Source organism: Schistocerca americana, chromosome X (genome assembly GCF_021461395.2).
Source record: "Schistocerca americana isolate TAMUIC-IGC-003095 chromosome X, iqSchAmer2.1, whole genome shotgun sequence".
Classification (NCBI taxonomy): Eukaryota; Metazoa; Arthropoda; class Insecta; order Orthoptera; family Acrididae; genus Schistocerca; species Schistocerca americana.
In genome coordinates, this window is record NC_060130.1 from 691670401 (window position 1) to 691676212 (window position 5812).

The 5812-nt window shown below is 42.2% G+C and overlaps 1 pseudogene; it reads left to right on the forward strand.

The window, feature by feature from the left end:
* Positions 1–214: 214 nt before the first annotated feature.
* LOC124557103 lies at positions 215–333 on the forward strand (annotated as a pseudogene).
* The last annotated feature ends 5479 nt before the right edge of the window (positions 334–5812 follow it).

Sequence of the window (5812 nt, forward strand, 5' to 3'; positions counted from 1 at the left end):
TCTAATTTCGTAGTCAGGCAAATTCATTTATCAGTATTGTGATGGGTGACGATAAATTTATGTCAGACATACTGGGCAATTTCAGATACTTAATTAAAGAATCAGAACAAAATATTTCACCCACAAGTCACTCGACAGAGTGTAAGCTTACACTGAAGGGCAGATAGGATGACTTCGGAGAAAACGAAATTCTTGGTACCTACTACGATATTACGTCAACGACCTTGCCGCAGTGGTAGCACCGGTTCCCGTCAGAGCACCGAAGTTAAGTGCTGTTGGGCTTGGCTAGCACTTGGACGGGTCACCGTCCGAGTCTGCCGAGTGCTGTTGGCCAGTAGGATGCACTCAGCCGTTGTGAGGCCAGTTGAGAAGTTACTTGACTGAGTAGTAACGACACCGGTAACGAAAACTGCCAACGGCCAGGAGAGCGGTATGCTGACCACGTGCCCCTCCATATCCGCATCCGGTGACGGTGGTCGGTCGGTACCTTTGGGCTTTTACGGGCTGTTGGGAAGGCGACTTTTTAAATTTTTTTGAAGTATGATGCTATAAGCTTTTCGGTGTTTATTATGTTAACGTACGACGAAAGCTCCGAGAGGCTGTTACAGAGTTCCATCACGTAAGCGTGACGGTGCCTAAGAACCATGATAGTACATAACTTGCTATTAGAAGTAATGTATCCCCTCTGGCACAATACAGAGAAGTCTGTTCAAAATGGCTCTGAGCACTATGGGACTCAACTGCTGAGGTCATTTGCCCCTAGAACTTAGAACTAGTTAAACCTAACTAACCTAAGGACAGCACAAATATCCATGCCCGAGGCAGGATTCGAACCTGCGACCGTAGCGGTCTTGCGGTTCCAGACTGCAGCGCCTTTAACCGCACGGCCACTTCGGCCGGCGAGAAGTCTGTTAATTAACAATGTGGAAACAGAACGTAACAGATTTTTTAATGTCGGTGAGAGTCACGTGTACATATTGTAAGAAACAAAGCGTTGATATAATATGATGGGCAGCCTCGTGCATATGCATATGGAGCAGTCGATCACCTACGTCAACAGTTCACGCAGCGTCTAGCTATATTGCGTGCAACCTCGAATCAAACGACTCATGCCGTGATTAGGAGAGACACCATATGAAAAAAAAAAATCTGTGGAGAATGTGTATCACACCTTCATAATAAGGAAATTCAGGTTTAACTGAAAAGGTAACTGGCGTGTGACAGCTACAATCGAACTTCAGTGAGGACGGTGGCACAGAAATTAAGCTCCTGTGCACGCAAGGAGTTGGAAGTGAAATAGAAAACAAGAAATTAAGATGAAGCTAGGTAACTTAGGACTATACTCCAGAGGCCGCGTGATGATGGGCGCCGGAGGATACTTCTGGAATCACTAAGTCCTGCCCCCTTCCCTATTCTATTCGGGAATGGCGCATAGGAAGAACGATTATTTCTAAACCTCTGTAATAGCTCTAATATAAGGAGTTTTCGCGTTGCGGTCATTTTTCGAGACGTACGTGGGAGGATATAATATGTTGTCCTACTCTTCTCGGCATATACACTCTCGGCATTTCAATGGTAAACGCTTCCCGCGCCCGGGTTCCCGGGTTCGATTCCCGGCGGGGTCAGGGATTTTCTCTGCCTCGTGATGACTGGGTGTTGCGTGATGTCCTTAGGTTAGTTAGGTTTACGTAGTTCTAAGTTCTAGGGGACTGATGACCATAGCTGTTAAGTCCCATAGTGCTCAGAGCCATTTTCTTTCAGTGGTAAACTACTCTGTGATGCACAAAGTCTCTCTTGTGGTGCCCACCACTGAAGTTTGTTGATCACATCTGTAGCCCTCTCGTGCCGGCTAAACGCACTTGTGAGTGCTCTTCGTGCTTTTTCCTCTCTCTTATATTAGTCCTACGTGGTAAGGGTCCCAAAGTGATAAGCAATACTTAAGAATCAGTCGAGAAAGTGTTTCGTAAGTCATTTCTTTCGTGGATGAGTTACATTTCCTTAACATTCTTCCTATGGACCTCAGCCTTGTATCTGCTTTTCCTTCTATTTGTTTTATGCGGTCATTCCACTTAAGGTCGCTCTGGATGATTACTCCTAGATGTTTTACGGCTGATACTGTTTCCAGAAATCTGTCACCAATGGTGTAGTTGTACAGCAGCGGGTTTCTTCTCCCATCTATGGGCGATATGTTACATTTATTTATGTGCAGTGTCAACTTCTAGCGCCTGCATCATTCATCAAACCTCTTCAGGTTCTTTTGTAAATCGTTGCAGCCTTAAGGCTCTGATACCTTCTCGTAGACAACCGCATCATCTGCAATTAGGCCTATGGAGCTTCAGACATTACCTACTACACCATTTATAAACACTGCAAACAGTAACACTCATATCTCACTTACTTGGGGTATTCCTGAAATTATCTCTTAATCTGTCAATTTTGTTACGTTAAGAGCGACGTGTTGAGCTCTCTCTCTACGAGAACGTCTTGAATCCAGTCGAAAATCTGATCTGATACTCGGTAATCTCATGGTTTTCTTTTTCACTACATGGCAACACGGGGCGATGTCAAATGGCTTCTTGAAGTCTAGGAACAGGGCATCAACTAGGGCGCTGATGCCTATAGCGTTGTGGTTATCATGGAGGAACAGAGCAAAATGAGTTCCCCACGATCTCTGTTTGTGGAAACCTTGTTGATTTTTAGCGGAGATTTTCGTTCGCCGAACACGTTATAATACTTGAGTATAAAACATACTGCATAATTCTACAACAGAATGACAGTATCGATATAGGCCTATAATTATGTTCTTCTGTCCAATGCCGCTTCTTAGGAAATGGAATGATCTATTCAGTCACTGGGTACCCTTAGTTGCTCCAGTGACCTACGATAAACTGCTGCTAATAGGGAAGCAAGTTCCTTCACATAATATGTGTAGAATCTTACTAATATCTCCTCTGGTCCTGATACCTTTCACTACTAAGGTACTATAGTTGGTTTTCTATTCCGCTATCTTTTACCTCAATATGTGTCATTTTGACGTTCGCACGACGATCGAAAGTAGAGACTGTATTGTTATCTATCGGGGTGAAACAATTTCGGAAGATCCCAGTTTCCTAGCTGCATGAAGACAACCAGCACAGTTGCCTCAGGTATCACATCGTATCAATTATCCTACCACTGGAAGTCCTTAACTTATCAGTGGAATTTGATACACTGCTCGATGTGTATCGTGGCTAGAATTGGTACTCCCCTCCTTCTAGCGGTATTCCTTTCCATGGATAATGATGTCTTAAATGTGATATTCCCACAATGCGCTTGATACCGTGGATCAATGACGCTCGATGTCAGAAAAACTGAGACTGCAGAATGTTCGATGTGTTCAGGATAAACATAACTCATATCACATTAAAACTCTACTTTGTTCACCATATCGCGGTTTCTTCATCGACTGATATAAGCAAAGCAATAAGAAGATAATGAAAGAATTCTCAGCACTTTTCAAACATTTAACAGCGTACACTGGCTGGCCCCACATCATGATCTCTACTGCACGAATTTCCTGCTACCCGCGAATTCACACACAATTTTAGACGACCTATATGTGGTGTACAATCGTTTACTATTAGTTAAAATTTTAGTTACGACACCAACAATATAAAATGTCACTTCTCCACGCTGAATTACAATAGAACATCAATTTGCAGCATATGACATAGTATGCGTGGAGGAACTCTTAGTTACACTGCCTGAGACAGTTTCTCTTAAATAGCCTCTGTCCTAAGAAATAATCACTTCGAAGCTTGCTCAGACCGTGTGGAGAATGAATTTTGAAAATGGAACACTTACGGGCCTTCTCTTCTACATTGTTTAACTTGTCAGTAATTGTGTCCTGCTGAAATCCGTCTAATTTATCAACGGATCCATTTCTCAGAATCGAAAGTAATAACAACAGGGATCATTCGAATAATCAGTAATTATAGCATAAAATTGAAGCTAAAATGAAATCTGGGAACAAAAACTTTGTAATATCATATCAGCAAGATATATGCGAACTTCCATCGACTTAAAATACTCAAAGACCATATAATTTGATGTAACAATCATATCCCAAAGAACCTCACCAACACGTTTGATACGTCCCTTAACTACCAACAGCTCCATCTTCAGATAATAACCGTCGCATCTCCTACATCGTTTGCATGGAACGTATTTGGGAACCACTGTAAACACTTCAAGAAGAACAGCATTGTCCTCGATTCATTTATTAGTTGAATGTAATTCACCCTTACAGCTTGACAGTTCAAATGGTTCAAATGGCTCTGAGCACTATGCGACTCAACTGCTGAGGTCTTCAGTCGCCTAGAACTTAGAACTAATTAAACCTAACTAACCTAAGGACATCACACACATCCATGCCCGAGGCAGGATTCGAACCGGCGACCGTAGCGGTCACGCGGTTCCAGACTGAAGCGCCTTTAACCGCACGGCCACACCGGCCGGCTGCTTGACAGTTCGCACATCCCCCTATTGTAAACTTTGACATAGACAAGAGGTATTAATTGCACTCGATTTTCTTCTGACTATCCTTTATCATTGTTTCTGATGTCTCGGCGTAAATAGATCATGCCATATAAGAAGACAATACTCGTCTCGAGATTGCTGACAAGAAAGCTGATTAATGAATCTTCCTCCGTAATTGATCTCGTAGACTAGCCTACAGAATCAACATGAGCTTTCAGGTGGAGAATTCAACTACGTGTCAGCTTCTAAATCAGAGTTATCAAATTTATCACAGCAACATTTCGTAGAAGCCTATAACTCAGCTATTCAACTTGCGGTATCATCGAGGTCCAACCTAGCTGGAGTCTAATATGGAACAGGATGGTATGTCGCTGTCCTTCATAGTTGCGATTAGAAAGACTCTGCCGTCTGTGTTTGTAGTGAAGTAGCACAAACAGTAAAAGATATTATTCCTTCTCCCGATTCTTGGAAGACCATCAGGCAACTTGTGAAGCAGTTATGAGATTAGAAAATGTGAATACTGAATAAATGAGCTTTTACGTCACAATACGAGTTTAGTTTTACTGTGTGAACTCAACGTAACAGAGTCAGCACTAATGGCGTGTTAATAAAGCAGCTATGGACAGCGTGAAATCACAAATGCTAATCATCTAATAATGAATTTTCTCTTATTTATTTTACAAGACAGTATCGATCCCTTAAATTTATCCTTTATCATCTTGGAATTTTTCTCATTTGTGTTTCAGTTTTTATTGTTGTAGAAAAACCACTAAACGCTAAATAATCAAAGTTTGGAGTAAAACCGCTGTTTGAAGACACAGTGTTAATCTACACTATGGATATGGAAGGCCAAACATGGTTAACTTACTGATTACTAAATAACTGTTCCACAATGGTTATTCTGCATAATTTTGTCACAATCTGATCGAAAATAAAATATAAAAGCAAAAATGAAGCATGAGATACAAGTTAAAAAGATCTGTATTTTTGCAGTTCGCGGTGGTACAGCATATTATCAACGACGAACACACCTTCGATTTTGAACAAACGAAGAAGTTGTGCAGCGCCAACGGGTTCTGAGACTCAATCGTCAAAGTGACTGTAGAAATACGTCTGCACAACAACCTAATAAACTTGGATACAGGATTTCAACTCATACCAGCCTGGGATCCCATTGCGAAAATACGACAGGAATGCTCTGTTCTGAAGGCGGCGACGTCCACGGACAAAATACGCAAACACCAGGACTCGACGGCTGTACCAGGGCCACGCCGCTTTCCCCCACCAGCGGCCA